General features: G+C 37.7%; 1 long non-coding RNA gene across 1 annotated transcript; it reads left to right on the forward strand.

Annotated features, from left to right (window-relative positions):
• The first annotated feature begins 2,971 nt into the window (after positions 1–2,971).
• LOC120319415 lies at positions 2,972–12,821 on the forward strand. The gene is made up of 4 exons (XR_005559756.1): positions 2,972–3,068; positions 7,148–7,198; positions 9,166–9,437; positions 11,444–12,821. It is a non-coding gene; the product is annotated as an uncharacterized LOC120319415 (long non-coding RNA).
• Positions 12,822–20,423: the final 7,602 nt, after the last annotated feature.

The following is a 20,423-nucleotide window of genomic DNA, read 5'->3' on the forward strand; positions in this document are numbered from 1 at the left end:
TACTGTTGAAAAAGCATTTGAACATTTGGCATTTTCAGGGGACAACAGTAGAGTGAAGGTGGCCCATAATGTCTAAGTTTTCTTCTGCTCATGTGTTCTCCTTCCCAATTGCCCTTTCCCCTACATTCTTTCCACACAGAATCCAAGATTAGAAGGATATGGGAAGTAGTATGTTTCAAAGAGGGAGTAACAATCTAGGCAATATCAGACATTTTCATTGATTTGCTATTAATTTGTCAAACCTCACATTGTTCTCAATGAGAGTCTCAGTACATTTAATGTATGATACCATGTTTGAAATGGTATACTTATTTTGCTGCTAAGGATACAGGAAGTTGTTGAAGGGGCTGAGAGTTGAATATCCTTATAAGAAATTGAGCGTCCTTAAACATAAGAACAAACCTATATGCGGGTCAAGAAGCAACAGTGAGAACTGGACACGGAACCACTGATTGGTTCAAAATTGGAAAAGGAGTCTGGCAAGGCTGTATACTGTCGCCCTGCCTATTTAACTTATATGCAGAGCACATCATGAGAAAGGCAGGGCTAGATGAAACAAAAGTTGGAATTAAGATTGCCGGGAGAAATATCAACAACCTAAGATATGCAGATGATACCACTCTAATGGCAGAAAGTGAAGAGGAACTAAAGAGCCTCTTGATGCGGGTGAAGAAGGAGAGTGCAAAAGTTGGCTTGAAACTCAACATTAAGAAAACCAAAATCATGGCATCCGGCCCTCTCAATTCCTGGCAAATAGATGGGGAAGAAATGGAGGTAGTGACAGATTTTATTTTTCTGGGCTCCAAGATCACCTCAGATGGGGACTGCAGCCAAGAAATTAAAAGACGCTTGCTCCTGGGGAGGAAAGCTATGGCAAATCTAGACAGCATACTAAAAAGCAGAGACATCACCCTGCCAACAAAAGTGCGTATAGTCCAGGCCATGGTTTTCCCAGTTGCAATGTATGGCTGTGAAAGTTGGACCATAAGAAAGGCTGAGCGCCAAAGAATTGAGGCCTTTGAACTATGGTGGTGGAGAAGACTTCTGTGAGTCCCTTGGACTGCAAGGCGTTCAAAGCGGTCAGTCCTAGAAGAGATCAACCCCAACTGCTCTTTAGAAGGCCGGATCCTGAAGTTGAAACTCAAATACTTTGGCCACCTAATGAGAAAGAAGGACTCACTGGAGAAGGGCCTAACGCTGGGAAAGATTGAGGGCAATAGAAGAACGGAACGACAGAGAATGAGATGGCTGGATGGAGTCACTGAAGCAGTAGGTGTGAACTTAAATGGACTCCAGAAGATGGTAGAGGACAGGAAGACCTGGAGGAACGTTGTCCAGGCGGTCGCGATGGGTCGGACACAACTTCGCAATTAACAACAACAAAGCATAAGAACATCTGAAAATTTGATTTTCCAGCATATCATCTCCCATAAAAATAACACATAATTGCAGTTGAAGATGCTGTCCTTGCTTTATTCTCAAATACTTTGTCTCTGTCTCAATCTCTGTACACAAACATTTTATTAAATCTTTTCTCAAGTTTCAGGAAGGGTATGGTTATATGTCTGTCCAGACTCAAAATTAGCCACTATTATTTTCCAAATCTTTTTTTTTTCAAGTCCATATCCAGTAATCCTAAGAGAAAAGCTTCAGGTTTCAACTTTATGTTTGTTTTAAGGATCTAACCCTAACCCTAACATGGATCTGGCCCCAGAGATTAAAGAAAGTATCTTCTTTAGAATTACATTCTGTGGGAAGTCAGCCCCCACCCCCAGAGAAGGAAATATTAAAAAGGCAGAATATTATATTTTCTCAAAGGATCTTAAAAAGGCAGAAAAGCATGCCCAGTTTTTCTTAATAGCCCCAAGTTCCCTCTCCCAAGCAGAAATCAGCTCTGTAGAAATGCAGATACAATAATCCTTTCAGAAAGACTGGTACCAGGAAGCTTAGAGCTGATGGGATTAGAAAGACAAAGATCCCTAGAACTAACAACCCCTCACCCCAAAAAATCCAACACAGACATAGCCATCAGCCACAGCCCCGGGGAAGCAGGATATGCCCTTTAGGACATAATAGGATTAACCCATCACCATCAGAATATCAGAAAGGCACACTGAACCTCAGGTCAAAGGAACAATTCCAAACACAAAAGCTCAAGAAGGTATAAAAACCCACCACTCCCTGCTCCATGTGGTCATCTTTCCCAAAGCCATGTTTCTGTCTGGCTCTGCTCTTCAATAAACTACAACTTTCTTTCTAAAGCAGTCTCCATTTTGTTTATTCCCAGCTTGGATTGGACTCTGATGAAGATTTTTCTTTCAACAATTCCCAACAGACATTTGAGACAACTTTGTATATCAAATTATCTTTATCAGATAACAATGCATCATTTCATTAAAAAAATTCTTTCTACTTATAATTCAGTGTAAACCATCTGACCACATATTCTTGCCTAACTTAAAATCCCTTTGTGTAGGTTACAATAGTCAAGAGGCAGGGAGCTAATAGCTACAAAACTGCAAGAGTCTGTCTCAGAAGGATATGGGCAACCTTACAGTATATTTTGGGAATAAACACAGCATATGCAGAATTAGGATAGTATCATTGCTTGTAAATTAAAGCAACTTTTACAACAATATTGTTTCTGATAAAGGGATTTAAATGGAGTATATATCATTTTTACTCAGGAAAAAGCCATGCTGTATTAGTGAGCAAATCAGAGTGAACAGGAAATGGTGGTAAGGGAATGTCTTTGCTCTCCAATAAACTTGCTGTCCTGAGGTGGTATCTACTGTTTTCAGTGCTATTTCTACTTCAAAGATTATCCATGGAAGCTGGTGGCCCATTTTTCCTTTGCCTCATGCAACAGAATACTTGGACCAACCCAAGGCAAATAAGATGTGCCAAGGTTCAAAGACTGTCTTTGAAGTGTTTCATTATCTTTGTTGGTGTGTGTACACATGCTCACGTACTTTGGTTTGCGTAGGAGTATTTATTGGAATTAAAACTTGATTTTGCAATTAATATTTGGTCATTTCAGTGAAGTTCACAGTGGAATCTGAAATAATGTGAGTTTAATAGTTGTTTATTTTGCAGTATATGTATAATAGTTGAAATGTTGTTGTTGATTGTATGAATAACAATTGTACTCATTGTTTTTATAAACTGTTATTCTTTGCTGCATTTTTGTCTTTTTTCTTGAGCATGTTTGGTGCTTTTATGCAAATTGAAATGAAAAATATTAATAGTATGTCATATGGCTGTCCTGCTTACTCATGGCCCAAATGAAACTGTATCTGTTCCTCAGATAAAGCTGGAATACAAGTGGGTCAGGCCCAGTGGTGGGATTCAGCCAGTTCGCACCACTTTGGCAGTACCAGTAGCTAATTTTATGTTGCCCAGGCCCAGAATGGACTTCTGGAAGTGGCATCCACACAGAGAACTGGTTCTTCACATATTTGAATCCCACCACTGGTTAGGCCTCAGGCAGTGATCCCAAACATGGAAGAAATTGACAAGAAAATAGATGAAGAACAAATTCAGTATTTTGGTTGGTCATCCAGAGATCATTAGAGATATAGGGTAAAAAACAGCAACACCAAAGATTAGAACATTTTAATAAGATAATTATTTAAATTGAGAAAACATTTTAGCATAATTAAGACGGCCGAGTACACAATGTTTGCTCTTGAATTTAAGGTACTATTTTTATTGTATTCTGGGAATGATCATAGTAATAGTTAAGTCTAGCCAGAGCTACTGAAATCCAAAAATAGTATAGCATGGTTGATTTGGGCTCTAGGTACATTGAGATTTAAGGATTTCCTTCTTCCTCTTCACGTATAGAGATAGTTCTAGATTTTCAAGAGAGTTGTGAGATTTTTTTCTGTTTTGTTTTCAACTAAGTATTGCAGAGAATAAAAACGCACACGCAAAAAGTTGCAGATCAGTTTCACCATTGGGGAGAGAGCATTCTTTCTGGATCATTAAACTCTATGCATGTAGGCTAATCTACTGATATTTCCTCCCAAGAAATATTATTTTAAGACAGTCACAATAAATTAAAAATCTTCCTGTAATAGTATAATAATAACAACGATAATAACGATAATAATAACGATGATAATGATAACGACAACAACAATAACAACAACAACAATAATAATAAGTTGGAAGGGACCTTGGAGGTTGTTATGTACTGGGCTTAATTAAGAGCAGGTACAGGGAGCTGCACCAGAACAGTCAGCAGACCACGTGGTCTGCCCGGTCAGACTTGCTGTCTGCAAGCAATGACTATCATGCAATTTGCGTGGGAAATTCCGTTGCAACGATTGGCGACACCCCAGGGAGAATATATAAAAAGGGGTGGAGCCATTTTGTTGTTGTTCTGTTTTACTTGAATAAAGAAATACCTGTTCTTGAGCTCTGACTATTCAATGCCTACCAACGTGAGGAACAGAACAGAGGTCATCTAGTCCAACCCCTTGTTCAGGCAGGAAACCCTATACCATTTCAGACAAATGGCTATCCAGTCTCTTTTAAAAACTTCCAGTGTTGGAGCATTCACAGCTTCTGCAGGCAGGCTGTTCCACTGGTTAATTGTTCTAACTGTCAGAAAAATTCTCCTTAGTTCTAGGTTGCTTCTCTTTTTGATTAGTTTCCATCTGTTGCTTCTTGTCCTGCCTTCAGGTGCTTTGGAGAATAACTTGACTCCCTCTTCTTTGTGGCAACCCCTGAGAGATTGGAAAACTGCTATCATGTTACCTCTCCTCCTTCTCTTCATTAGCAACTGTCCTTTATACGTTTTAGCCTCCAGTCCCCTGATCATCTTTGTTGCTCTTCTCTGTACTCTTTCTAGTGCAGGGGGCCTTCAAACCTGGCCCTTTTATGACTTGTGGACTTCAACTCCCAGAATTCTTCAGTCAGGCACGTTGGCTGAGGAATTCTGGGAGTTGAAGTCCAGAAGTCATAAAAAGCCAAGTTTGAAGGCCCCTGTTCTAGAGTCTCAACATCGTTTTTACATTGTGGTGACCAAAACTGGATGCAGTATTCCAAGTGTGGCCTTACTAAGGCATTGTATAGTGGTATTAACACTTCATGTGATCTTGGTTCTATCCCTCTGTTAATGCAGCCTAGCACTATGTTGGCTTTTTTGGCAGCTGCAGCACACTGCTGGCTCATATTTAAGTGATTGTTCACTAGGATTCCAAGATCCCTCTCACAGTTGCTACTATTGAGCAAGGTACCACCTATACTAGTGATGGCAAACCTTTTAGAGACCGAGTGCCCAAAAACTGGCCCCGCCCACCTCCGCCTCTTGCTCCACCCCCATCCCCCACCACACCTGCCCACAGGGCCACTCACCACCTCCAGGGGCCGCTGATCGCCCAGGCAGCTCAGCAACGCTATGGTGGTCATGCCCTCTGCCCACACCCTGCAGCATCAATTGTGCACGACGGGGTGTGAGGGCAGAGTCTTGTCTAAGCTGCCTGGCTGCCATGTCCTTGGCTGCATTGCTCCACGTGGGCCACGCTCAGGGGTGACTCTCCTTCAGGGGGGCTGCTGGAGAGGAGGGGGTTGTGGGGGAGGTGAGGCTGGGGCAATGGCACGTGTGCCCACAGAGAAGGCTCCAAGTGCTGCCTCTGGCACCCGTGCCATAGGTTCACCACCACTGACCTATACTATATCTGTGTGTTTGGTTTTTCTTGCCTAAATGTAGAACCTTACTTTTTTCACCATTGGATTTCATTAATTTCAATTAATTTCATTAATACTGATAATCTTTTATCATATCATGTCATCTCTTAGATGAGATTGTGATGAAATTGGTTAAAAAAAATAGAAATGGAAAAAACAGATAGCTAAATGAATATATTAGTCATTCCCCATGCCAGATAGAAAGGTGGTTCCTGGAAAAATACAATAATCAAAGAAAGGAAGGGCAGCTAAGAAAAACTAGCCAATCAGCCTGGAAGAATGTCTGTAATCATTTGGTTGCAGCCTTTATTAAACGGAATAAATGAAATTTAGGAAACTATTAGTTATTGCTGTTATTTTGCACTTTGCCAGCGGCCTGTTGTTATGCCCTTCAGAATGGGATTTCTTTAGAGTTGCTGTGAACATGACTCGCTTGAAAGGAGATTAGTAGCAGAATTACAGTATTTGTAAAAATAGTCAGGTTCTTCCTTCACCTTCCTTCCTGCCTCCTCAGCTTTTTAATTTTTCTTTTATGAACTTAATGTTGAGTAGTTAATATTTTACACCACGATGTAAAAAAGATGTTGAGATTCTAGAAAGAGTACCGAGAAGAGCAACAAAGATGATTAGGAACAGTTGCTGGAATTGGGTATGTCTAGTTTAATGAACAGAAGGACGAAGGGGTGACATGATAGCAGTGTTCCAATATCTCAGGGGTTGCCACAAAGAAGAGAGAGTCAAGCTATTTTCCAAAGCGCCTGAAGGCAGGACAAAAAGCAACGGATGGAAACTAATCAAGGAGAGAAGCAACCTAGAATTAAGGAGAAACTTCCTGACAGAACAATTAACCAGTGAAAAACCTGCCTCCAGAAGTGGTGAATGCTCCAACACTGGACGTTTTTAAGAAGAGATTGGACAGCCATTTGTCCGAAATGGTATAGGGTTTCCTGCCTGAGCAGGGGGTTGGACTAGATGACCTCCAAGGTCCCTTCCAACTTTATTATTATTGTTATTATTGTTGTTGTTGTTGTGGGTTGAATTTACCTGATTTGGTTTACAAAATCATCAAGGGGAGCTCGGAATAAGCTGAGGTATCAGTGATGGAAACATCAATAGATAAGAACCACAGTGTTGGATATTTCTCATAATTTGCCTGCAAAAGATGCCAAATTCAATCCAAAGATCAAGAAAAGCCCTTTTTTAAAATTTCTGGGAAGCTACAAAGTTATTATCAGTCAGCAGGACAAAATCAAACTAAATAGACCAACATGATGAGATGACATAGTAATAAGGCAAGCTCCAATATCCAAAAAGATAATGAAGAAACTCACAATAGCACTTGACTGGTTTAATTTAAAATATTATATACAATTTATGCACAAGTATGCTCACAGCTTCATGTAAAATATACTGTCTTCCGGTTTTCATGACACACTTTCATATTTCATAGGGAACCAGTTTGGACCGGTGGTTGAGATGTTGATCTAGAAACCTGGAGACTGTGAGTCCTAGTCTTGCTTTAGCCGACGAAGTCAGCTGAGTGACTTTGGGCCAGTCATTCTCTCTCAGCCGAACCCTGCCTCACAGGTTTATTGTTGTGGGGAAATAGGAAGAGGAAGGAGTATTATGTTCGCTACCTTACTTGTGAAGTAATAAAGGCAGGATAAAAAATATATATAATAAATAATAATATTAGAGTAAATTTTCCAAGTAATAATAATTGGTGCAAATGCATCTGTTGTTTCAAATGCTTGTAAAATAGGTAATGCAATGTAAAATGGATGGTCTTATGGAATAATTTTTATACAGAAAATTGATATACTTTATAATGAAAGGAGGGTTTGATGTCTGACTCTTAAGTAGGAAGTGAGTGACTCATTGTCTCAGCAGGGAAATATTTCACAGAGGTGGGGCTGGAAATACTGCAAAAAACTTTTCCCTGCGTTATAACCCAGTGAAAGCAGCCATGGGGAATATTTCATCCTTGTTCTCTGGGAGGTTTTATGACACTGGACTCTATAATATATAGCCATTCTATTATTGGATATACTTTCTTAATGATATCCAATTAAGATCAGCTGACCTTTTACAAGTGGAAAAAATAGGTAGTCCAAGGAGAAAGAAGCTCAAATGATTCCGAAAGGGATCTCAGTGAGTCAGAAATGAACTTCTAGATCAGGGGTCTTCAACCTTGACAACTTTAAGACTTGTGGACTTCAGCTCCCAGAATTCCTCAGCCAGCCAGCTGAGAAATTCTGGGAACTGAAGTCCACAAGTCTTAAAGTTGTCAAGGTTGAAGACCCCTGTTCTAGATCATGAATGCTGTGGACCTGGCAGTTGACTCTACAGCACTTGTTTGGAGCAAACAGAAGTGAAACAAGAAATCCCATAGTGATAGTGTTTTGCGGCGCAAATCATAAAAATGTAATTAAAAATACTTATTTCATAAAAACTGAATTTCATAAACTATGAATATTATGATGTGATATATTACATCATATACAGTACTACAGGGGTGTCAAACTGCTGGCCCGCAGGCTGGTTTCATCTTATTGAAGCCGCGCCCACCCCATTGCCGGCAATGCAAAAAGAATTGCGATACGTCGTTACACATCACGTGGCAAGTTTGACACCTGTGCTATACTATGATATTATAACATATACTATGATATTATATACTATGATATGTTATGATATATTATTATATTGATATTCATTTGTACCAATGTTTTGTCCTTTGCATCAATAAATAATTTCTTCCCAAAGAAAAGTCTTTTTTCACCATACTCCAAAACTATATGCATGATAAATTATCTATAGGTAATTTTCAACAATATGCCACCCTCCCCCCAAAAAACATTTAGGTATGCCTAATTTATGCAGCCAGGCAATATAATCCAAGTGGCTTTGGTTCTTTGGATGCCACTTCTCTAATTCACAGGGTGGTCCCCCTTTCCTTCTCCCAACTAGCTGTCTTGATATGGGTGCCAGTTCTTGGACACCAGTTCTTTGATTCCCCTGAACTGATTGTTTTGGATAATTGGGTAGCAAGAATCATGGGGAGATGGGCTATTACCCACAGTATAGCAAGACTCATAAATATAGGCAATACATTTTAAACTAGAATATTTTCTTGCTGACTCAGCAACTAAAGAAAGACACTACTGTCTGAGTGAGCTCTTAATTAAAAAAAAAAAAAAAGACACTCTACCTCCTAAATCAATAGGGGGAATAGCGTACGCGGAGATGGTCAAAATGTGAAAGATGTTCTGCAGTTGTATGTCCCTCTAGGGAACAAGGTGAGAATATTACTGAGGAAGATCATTATGGAAGTACTATAAAAATAACCACATAAAACAGTAAAAAATCATGATTTCTTGGGGGGGGGTAGCTCTGTTGGTTTATAGAACATGATGCATTTACTAGGTTGCACCGTTCATTAATCAATCTCTCCTTTATTTTCAACAGGTGATGGCAAAAGCATAAAGAATGCCAGTGGAGCCTTTTATGTTTCATTTTTCTTGAGTGCTGTCTCAGTTTTTTTTTTTCTTCCGATGATCTAACCTACCATTGCCGCTGTTGCCTATTTCTAAAGAAATAAAACACTCTTAATCTAAATTATTAGATGCACACTCATTAATTTGTTACAAAAGAAATATTTCAAGAATGACAGATTTGTTGTGTAAGGCAGGACAAGTGGATACAAGGGAAGGCTGTCTCTCTTGCTTCAGAAATAAAAGGTAAGCCCTCAGGCTCCTTGGTTGTGCCATAAGATGTGAGTCCTCTGATATTGTGTATTCTTTCCAAGCAATCTGCCAAACTTGAGGTGCCTCAGGGTAATTCTGTAACTGAACTCAAGTTACATTCTGAGGCTATTGCAAGACTTCTTCTACAACAGTGTTTCTCAACCTTGACCATTTTAAGGCACGTGGACTTCAACTCCCAGAATTCCACAGCCAGCAATGCTGGCTGTGGAATTCTAGGAGTTGAAGTCCACCTGCCTTAAAATGGTCAAGGTTGAGAAACACTGTTCTACAAGTACGCGTCTCTTTCCTCTTTTTCTTTGTTGTTGTAGAAAATACAGAATACAAAAGAAAAAAAGACAAAAAGAAAAATAAGAATATAGTGAAAAAAAGAGAGAGAAATATATAAAGAAGTGACTTCCCATCTTCATCACAAGTACAATTTTATCACTTTCTCTTAAAATAATAATTTCTTCTTCCATAGCCCATCTCTTATCTATAAATAAATCTATTATTTAATATCATTATTTCAGTCCTAGTGTCAGCAAAAATCCATTAAGTTCACTAGAGAGAGCATTATATCTATTTTAACCTTGTTCAATTAACCAACTTTATATTTGTTCCAGTTTTAGTTTCTAATCATATCTCTTTTAACCTTGTTCAATTAACCAACTTTATATTTGTTCCAGTTTTAATTTCTAATCATAATCAGGTCTGCATGTGCAGACACACACACACACACACATGGGGGGGAGACTCTCAAATGTCCCTTATTCTCTGGATGAATACATCTTCTAAATTGTTTATTCCTGAATATTACTGGTGAAATGGCACAAACCTTCCATTTATTTCACAGTAAATTTGGGGTCTCTCAGAAACCAGCCCTCAGAAACATGTCTGAGCTGCACCCCCAGATGCAGACATCTTCCAATTCCCTGTATCGACAATGAGCCAAGTGATGTTCCTTTCAGCTGCCCAGATATCACCTTCCATTTAGCATCCCACCCACTGTTGCCTCACTGCACTTATTTTCTCAGCGAAGGTTAGAAAAAAAAATCTGGACATCTGGCAGGCAGGGCAATAAGAAACAATCTCATGTGCAGTGGCAGAACTATCCTCCCACTCTTTATTTCTGTGCCACAACTGAGCTGGGGGCTACAGAAGAGCTGCAAAGACCTAAGCTACAATTGAACACAGAGGGACAAGGGCCAGTCTCAGAAAGTTCAAGAGCCAGATATAGAAACACTCCAATAATATGTCTAAATGTGCTACTGGTGGTCCCTATCTGTTCTCCCTTTCTCTTCCCCTTCTCCTTTTCTTTCCTGCTTTCCGTCTTTCCTTTCTTCCTTCCCCACCCCATCCCATCCTGTCCTACTCTACCTTGTTGCCTTCGTTGGTGCTGTTTCATTACAGTGTGAAAAAAAATATATAGATTCAGGTAATCTCCCAATTTAATCAGGTTTACTTGGATATTCCCAGAATCCTTTTTTTCTACCTTCCTACCTCTGTATTAGTCCTTTGTGGCTTTCTAGAGCTTCAAGCATAGTTAAAGTGGATTGATTATTTCTGCTTGACCTGTTAATTCTGCTGCAATTGCTTCTAGAAGGCTATTGGCTAGCTTGTCCCCAGCCTGTATTTTTACAGCTTGAGATAAGAATGGTTTCATACCAATATAGATAAAGCCATTTCACGTGTATAAGTAGTAAATATTATTTTCTTCCTCTTTAAATCAGCTGGTGGCTTGTGTATCAGTTTCCTAGGGGTAAAATTTACTTGTTTGAGCTATCTGGATGTGATTGAATGCACATGTTATTTTCTCCACTGGCACCTTGCCTCTGGACTGATAGACCTTGTTGTTGAAGCCTTCCTGATAATATGTTGAATGAAGGGATTGGGCAAGTAATGGAAGGTGAAAGGACTCTGTTGCAATGCTGAGAACTGGACTCAATGATGCCGTATTTATGCTATGGCTCTGTGATAAAAGTTCGATTTGTTCCCTTTAGGAGTGTCTTTAAAGCTACAGCCAGAAGAGGGCAGAGCTAGCCTACAAATCAGTCATTTCAATACTTCTGCACACTGTGATTCAAGGCCCTTAGAAGAAAGAACCATTCACAGGAGGACTGTTTGAACAATACAAGCCAGCATTCTGGAGATACGTTGAGATTGCAACTCCCAGAATTCCACACTACCATGGGAACTCTGGGTATTCAATCCCAAGAGGCAAGCCGCTCATGCCTAAACAGCTATATTTTCTTGGTTATGGAGGCTGAACACAATGAGATCACTAGTTAGAAGGTTGCTGTTTGCAATTCTGGCTGTCAAAACTGAGGCAGTGCTTTCAAAGTACATTTCAGAAAAGATGTTTTTCATTGTTTTGCAAAAATTTAAATTTTTCCATTAGTGGGAAAAATGTTATCTGCAAGGTTACAAAATGTGTTTACTTACAAATTTGGAAATAACAGCAGTGTCGATGCATCAAGTTTGTCATCTGCTCATGGTTAGCAGATGGTCCTCCTTCTTTGCAAATAAAGGGCATGACTCACATTCAGACTGCAAATCAGTGCTTGCCCTCTGTTGGAATGGCAAACTGGGCACTTGATGGGGTCAGGGGTCATATTTTCTAGAGGGCTACATTCTGGTTTTACCTTGAATAATCTCCTGAACAATCTAGATAAAAGATAATAGCTGAATGAAAATAAGTTACTGAATTTACTCAGAAGGTATTGAATTTACTATATTGTCTTTCTTAGGTTTCAACTTTGGCAATAAAATTGATGACAGTGATCTCAACAAATCTTCATGGTAATTGCAATTTGGCCTATAAAACTACTTTTAAAAAATCAGATTTGGTATGTGATCTAAATATGCTTATTACCTATATGTGATGCTATGGTAATATCTGTCCTTTCTGATAGAATACATTTAGTCTGAGATCCTTTGTTTGTTATAGCTGCTTTACATACTGGTTTATGTACTTAAAATCTGATTCAGTTAGTAGCTTGGGTCCAAAGCAAGTTAGGTACATTTAGCCCCTGTGAAGTTAAGTAGAATTTAAGTCACAATTTACCATTCACTTTAATATCAAGGCATTCAACTACATTCAGCAAAATTTGTCAATATCAAATATTATTGTTACCAGAGACGTTGTTGCTTTTTCTTTTTGCCTGAAGCTTTACAAGCGTAATTAAAGTAATCTTCAAACTAAGCAACTCCCCAATCTTCTAAAAATATCAATCATAATTTAAATTACACACCCTAATAATTCCCAAATTCCTCCTGGATGTTATATATGTAGCCACATCAAAGACAATCACATTTTGCCAAAAATTACGATGTTCAATCTGTGTCATATCTTTCAAATTCTCGTATGTATTGTTTTAAAACTTGCAAATAATGAATTTACTTTTAAAAAGTCTTGTTTCCATTATTTTATAAGTTACAAGTGCATGTGTTCATTTAGCTCTGTTCCTTTATCACCACACTTACTCTGTTACAATCTAAGGCAAACATGTCAAACTCTCAACATCACATGATGTCGTGAGACATATCGGGACAGTTTTGCCATTGCTGGCAATGGGGTGGGCACAACTTCCGGATGACGCGTCCGGCCCACGGGCCAGCAGTTTGACACCCCTGATCTAAAGCAAAAAAGATACATTTCTAGTTATGGTAGATGAGCCAAGTTAATGTCTTTGTTGTATTGTGTCTCTCTGCATACCTTCTACAGTTTTTGTATGATTGTCTTAGTGAGATGGAACAAACCTGGCAGTATAACTTATTTAACAACATCTCCCTGTTCCTTCTATTCTGCAGCTACAGGGAAGTTAAAATAGGGAAATGGGTTTTAAGTGTTGTTCTCTTTAATAGTATACAGTAGTAGTTATTCAAGGATCAGAATATGTTTAATATTCATGTTTCTTAGGGAAAATTAATCCATAAATTGTCCTTACTAAACCTCATATCTTTTTTAATTGACATTTTTTATTTTCTAACAATATAAAGCCATAGAATCATCACATACATATACATCTATATATGTTTGATCAATTGATCAAGAACAGTCATGCTGCAGATCCAGCTGGCAGAGTGCAGGAGAAGAGACTGCTGTGGCAGCCCTTTGGAAGTGAGATTGGCTCCCACTCTCCTGACTTTCTGTAAAAATCTGCAGGCCTGGCTCTGCCAATTGGCTTGGAGACCCAATAGGGGAAGATCACACTATTTGATTGATTAATAATAGTTCCCACCTCACCACCCCCACCCCCATATATTCTGCTCCCTTCCTCCTCATTTTTAGTTATAACTTGCATTTTATTGCAATTTTAATGTGATTATATAATACACATACACACATATATACATACCTACATACATACATACATACATACGTGTGTGTGTAGTTTCATTTAAGTAGTCTTGTGGTGAAATGGGAGGTAAATAAATTTAATAAATATCTAAACTTGAACATTTATGCCATCAGTTGTGCACTACTAATTGAAAAAAGTAGATCTCATTTGTGTTATAGCTTAAAGAAATATTCTGGATTCCAAAACTAAATCTAAATAATAGATATGAAATGACTGTTGTATGTCACTAGGCACAAAATGTTCATGTTTGTCTAACTAACCACTTCTCTCCATTTCTGCTGTTCTGAAGTTGAAAAGAGTATCCCTTAAAGGCTAGTAAAATGTTAGGAGGGAGTTTCCAGCCTTAATTTTTCTCAATCAAGGAAAATTGGTTGGGTTCATTTCTCTGGCCTTAGACACGGGAAAACAGTTACTACTACAAGCCTAAAAATTAGAACATTCTATTATGAACAAGAGTTGACTCCACTCTTAGTTTTTCCTTTACTTGTCTTTTCACTTTCATTTTCAATTTTAGCAGAAAAGAAGGACTAGGGGCGGATATGATAGCAGTATTCCAGTATTTGAGAGGCTGCCACAAGGAGGAGGGGGTCAATTTATTTTCCAAAGCACCAGAAGGCAAGACTAGAAACAATGGATGGAAAACTAATCAAGGAGAGAAGTAACCTGGAATTAAGGAGAAACTTTCTAACAGTGAGGACAATTAACCAGTGGAACAGCTTGCCTTCAGAAGGTGCTTCATCACGGGAGGTTTTTAAAAAGAGACTGGACAGCCACTTGTCTGAAATGGTATAGGGTCTCCTGCTTGAGCAGGGAGATGGACCAGAAGACCTCCGAGATCCCTACCAGCTCTATTCTGATTCTGATTCAGTCTTCTACAATCAGTTGGTAAGAAGAATGTATGTTTGGTTGCAATCATTATTATACCGAACAGAGCAAGATCGGGTACGGTACAGAGATCGCAAACCGTTTTGTTTCTTTCTTTCATAAATTCATAGCCCACCCACATGTAAAAGATTCTGGGTGGTTTACAATCTTACAAAATGCATAAATAAAACAAAGAACTATAATAACATACCAAAAATGAGAATAAAAAAGTAGAATGAGAAGTTAAAAATCAGCTAAATGACCTAACAGTTAAAATAACCCAACAAATAAGTAACTCAAACATCAGATGTCAGGCAAAAGAGACCAACATGGAGCCTCCCAGATTTCGAGGACAAAATACCTCATTAGGGATGGAGCAGCTACTGAGAAAGGCTGTCTCTGTGCATCCACTATGTCCCAATAAGGCAATAATGATTATTCAAAATATCCATCTTAAGCTATCCCTGTGTTAAAGTGCCAACATTGTCATAATTTTGGTGGCAAAAAAAACCCCTTTTCAAATACTCAATAAAAGTATAAAAATAGAGTCCCAGAGGGGGAAAAGTAAATGTATATACCACTATTAGCTAACTGACCATATTTCTGTTTTTTTCCCCATGCTTCAATCTATTTCTCAAATGTATTCATGAGGCCTTCTCATGTTTTTGGCCTGGAAAAAAAATCTACTATCCTCCAATTAAAAAGATCCAATTTCTTTCAACAATTACAGCATTTTAACCCTAGCAATGTATGGCTTCACTGAGCTATCACTCTCAATATACTACTAAGGCACGCCTGCTTTGTTTAACCAAAGAGTGGCTGTTAATGTTATAAATTGGTCATGCAGAACTTCTCAGTGATTCCAGCTGCTAAGTGATTCTTTTATGGGGCAACCAATGGAAAGGCTTTCCATGGTGGTTGACAATATAAGCAAAATCAGGCACAAGGAACAACCTTTGCCTGTATTTTTTTCCCCTGAGCTTTCAATCATGTAGTAGTTCAGGTAAGGACAAAACCCAGCATTTGGAATTACCACTTTTAACAATCTTTTAAAAATACATTTTGGCATTTCTAACTAATTGTGTTCATGACCTCAGCATTCCTATTGTTTATGAACAAGTAGGAAAAATCATTCATTTATTAAAGTTTGTAGTGAACATATTCAAATGATAGGTATAGCTCATTATATAAGCAAATAGTGTCTCAGAGAAGAGAGGGAGGTCAAGGTTTTTTCTTCACCCAGCCTTCAGATGAGGGAATTCAGTCTGTTCTTTGTGTTAAAAAAAAAAGACATTAAGTCCACTTAGAAAGAAAGACTCTGCTACCTACATAAAGGTAATTCTCCAGGGCTGCATGGGGAATATTGGGAAATGAAGTCAAATTCAGGTGCAGGACATCAGGCTCTGGAAAACTGGCCTGGCTTTATCATAAGGATATCAAGAAAAAAGTTTACCACTATTTTTCTATGAGAAAATGTTGCTATGATGAATTATCAATAGAAGCACATTGTAATCTAAGTTTTATTCCACACGGCACTTGTAAAGTAAATATACCGTATGTGTTTTCTTCACAGAAGTCAGCATGGCTTGTGAAATGTTTAATCAAATATTTTCGAAAGGAATATAGTGTAAAACTCAAACTGTTCTATATATGAGATCATATCAATAAACTTTTCACTGTTAGATTTACATGGGATGGAAAATATAAACTTGGCTAAACTTGTTGTATCTCCATATAAATATATACAGTATTTGGTATCTAGCAGTTTGACTACAGAAGAAAAAAATAAGTTCACATATATTTTGTTGTTGTTCTTTTGGACAAATTTACTGGGGTTTTTTTGTGGGGGGAAAGGGTTGCTTTAAAAGATGTCAACAGAGTTTCTGCTCTATAATAATGTTACTGAAAATGGAATGAAAAATTTGCCAAGGATTTATTCCCTTTTTATTGTACCACCCAACTCATTTTAACTATTTTTATAAAGAATTTATATTGTAGTTAAATCTATATATTATGAAAGATTTAATATATTATTAATGTATAAGTTTCCAATGTTTGATTATATATTTGGAGTTGGTGTTTTCTGAAATCTGATTAGATAGTTTCACTCTGCATGTACATCCAAAATCATTCATTATTAGTCCATGAATCTTCAATCCTAATTGATGTTCCTGTAATGTTGTTTGGAGAAAATGAAAATTTTAGCTGGATGGAAATATAAGTATCTCTCCTTATTCAGTTCAAAAGAGATTCAAAGCACTTTAATAATCACTCCAACACTGGAGGTTTTTGGGAACTTGAACAGGGGGTTGGACTAGAAGACCTCAAAGGTCCCTTCCAACTCTGTTATTTTGTGTTTTTTTCCTTTCGGTTTGTACTCACTATCTTGTGTGTCTTCAGAATTACAATCAACCAATCTTTGTAAAGCCATTATGCCTTTCTTTCTTTAATGGATTTTTACGCACATGCCAAGAGGAAATGAAAAAATGGTGAGAAAGGAATATTAAAAATGAAGATATTGTTAGCTGGTCTTCTAGTAAAATTATGCAGAGTGGTTGAATTATCTCTCCTTTTCTGGATACACAGAGACCTTCTTTGTGCCTCACCTCAGAAATTATCAATCCAAAAACAAAGCAAGTTGACATTAGTCTGCCAGCTCTGCCAAGAAAGTTGGTTGATATTGGTGCCAATGGGAACTTCCCTTGGGAGGAAAATAGCAACTTTAGAAAGACATCTTGAGTACTCTGAGATTCTCATAATGCGTCTCAAAATGACAACACAAAGGTACTTGGTACCTTTCCTAAATGGGATAGCTGAAGTATTTAAGTTTTGGTTTTTTTAACTGTAGGAAAAAAAATAAGACAAAAGAGAAGGAGGGGGAAATACGAGAGAAGTTTATAAAAGGAAGCAGAGTATTTATTCACAAAATTCAGAATTACCCAATGATAATAGACTGGTGCCAAGATGTATCACTTCAGGCTGGGATTTTAACCTGGAGAGGTCTATAGATAGATTTTAGCGGTCTGTGATCTTGGGTGGGAAAAAATTTTTTTTCACTAACCTCTGACTGAAATTTAACTTGTTACTGATTTAATGGATGTTGGAGGGACATCTATTACTACATTACATATTGGTTACACACATACCCTTTTTGTGCTTCACTTTGATTCAGAATTGCACTTTGAGAAAGTATATTTATATTCCTTTTAAATCTATTATTTCACCACCCAGATGTGTTGGATCACAGCTGCACGATCCTTCTCAAGTAGCTGTGTTGGTGGAAAAAAAGAAGTCATAATTCAACAAATTTGAAGGATCCCAGATTGGGGGCGGGGGGACTGATTGGCAGCCTAATCTCAAAGTCCCAGTTAAACAATTCAGCATATCTTAATTCCATACTTATACAATGGACTAAATAATGCCCATTTCTCTTCCGTTTCCTGTTGGGGTGGGTGCACACTGGGGTGTCTACTGTTACTGAGATTGGGGTGGGTACACCGTGTTTGTTTATTTTTTTAATACAGATACATGAACAGCAAAAGGCTTAAATTCTGTCATCCCTAAAGGTGTTAATACTGTACATGTTGTGAAATTATTAAAACAAAAAAGTTTTTAGGTTTTATAAACATAATCTCCTTACAAGAGACTCAGAAAAAAGGATATATTTGACTTGCAAAAATTTGGGAGCAGAATTTATTTCAATTGAACAAAACGTATAAAATAAATGAAGTCATTTAAATGTAACCTCCAGTTCAAACCAGAACAGCATTGGCTGACAGATATAGCAAATTTGCTGAGGTGGAAGCTGAATTACTTGGCATTAAGTAAAGAGGAGGAGGAGGAGGAGGAGGAGGAGGAGGAGGAGGAGGAGGAGGAGGAGGTGGCGGCCAATACAGGATGGAGGTTGGTAGATTCAATTTCCCATGGGTTATCTATCCTCAGCAAATATTTTGAAAGAGAATATCAGTGATACAAAAATGAACTTGCTGGGTCAGCAACAATATTTACATATTTCTATTCTGTGGAGAGCAAGGGTCCAGGAATGCCAAGAGGCTTTACAGTGTTAACTACACCAGCCTGACTGTGGAAGGAAGAGAAAAAAGCTGCCAGAGTCGTAGAAATGGTGCTGTTCTTAGTACATGCACTTAAAGCACTCTCATTATCCATATATGCGCACTCAAATGCACGTGTTTGATACATAAGGGAAAAATGGGGAAAAGACAAACAATACATTGATCTCAGTTGTACACTTCCTGAATAGGCTTTAAAAATATTACAATAGTTAATTTAATCTTTATATATAGTTTTTAGTTTGTTTTGGTGATGTCATGCAGGGGAATTCATTGGAGGCAGCAATTATGTCTGGAATAATTGGTGGTAAAAGAAAACCAGGCCATCAAAGAACGCAGAAACTGGACACCATCAAAGCTGACACCAGCCAATAGGTAGAAGAATTCAAAGAAGTAGTGTAAGATCAAAAGATGTGAAGAGACTTCTTGGTCCATAGAATCACCAAGAGTCAGACACAACTGAACAGATAACATCATCATCATCATCATCATCATCATCATCATCATCATTTATTTATTTTTTATACTTGTTCATTGTAGGCACATTTAAAACCAAACTCATATTTCAAGGTTCCTGAATAGAAGCAACCATTCCATTACTTTGTGCCAGACCTATCACTTAGGAGCAGTGGATTAGTTCACTTTAAGATGGATAATAATGGAGTTGTTAACCTGTACTACTTCAGAAATTCATGAATAGATTTCAGGGGGTCTGTGAACTTGAATAGAGAAAAAATTACAACATTACTTTCACCATTCTCTAATTGAATTTTAATCTGTTGTTGATTTAATGGTTTAATGAAAGGCATATATTGGTGCATTATATATTTGTTACTTTTTAGTGTTTGGTATTTGATAATTGTATTGATAATTGTATTGGGCATAATTGCTTTCCTTTGTAATACAAATCTATATTTATGTATTTTATTTTATGCATTTAAGTAACTTTTTTATGAAGAGGTCCACGGGCTTCATCAGACTCTCAAACAGGGGCATGGCACAAAATGGTTAAGGATATCCTGTTTTAAGTAACTTGATATCCTCTGTGGCTATTATATGCATTAAGGGAGATGTCTTCCAAAAATCTAGATGGTATTAGGTTACCTAACCTACACATGGATTTAATACAGTGAAGCTCAATTTTGAGTAAAAGGAATTGAGAAACAGACAGAAACAACATACAGCATTGGAAATCTGAATCCTATACACTCTTATCTAGCAGTTAGTTTTACTAAACCTTATGGATTTTAAGGTAAAACCATGGCACACTGTTGAGTTTTGAGTTCTCACATGCTATGTCAAAGAGATGCAAATGGCTTGCATTTTGTTATTTGATAAATGCAAACAGCATGTTGTTTATTTAGAAACTAACATATGTGCTTCTATTTCTGATGATGGAGACAAATACTGTGCCTGAAGGCAAACTTTTTATAGTTTGGGGTTTTTTTTTTCCAGTTAGTGAGAGCTGGTTACCTTTTACAGAATAATCTAGCAAGATGAAGCATCTACTGGAAAACTGTGAAATTATTAGCAAACTCAAATAGAACAACACTCTTGGCATATTTTTAAAAGTGTTGCAACTTTCAGGGAGCTTCTACATTTTAATGCCTTAAAACAATTAGCATGGCTGAAAAAATTGTCCCATAGATTTAAAAAAGAAAACTAAAGGCAAAACGAGACGAAAT

The sequence above is a fragment of the Crotalus tigris genome, unplaced genomic scaffold (genome assembly GCF_016545835.1).
Source record: "Crotalus tigris isolate CLP2741 ecotype Arizona unplaced genomic scaffold, ASM1654583v1 scf7180000017601.7605149639:7615979, whole genome shotgun sequence".
Taxonomy (NCBI): Eukaryota; Metazoa; Chordata; class Lepidosauria; order Squamata; family Viperidae; genus Crotalus; species Crotalus tigris.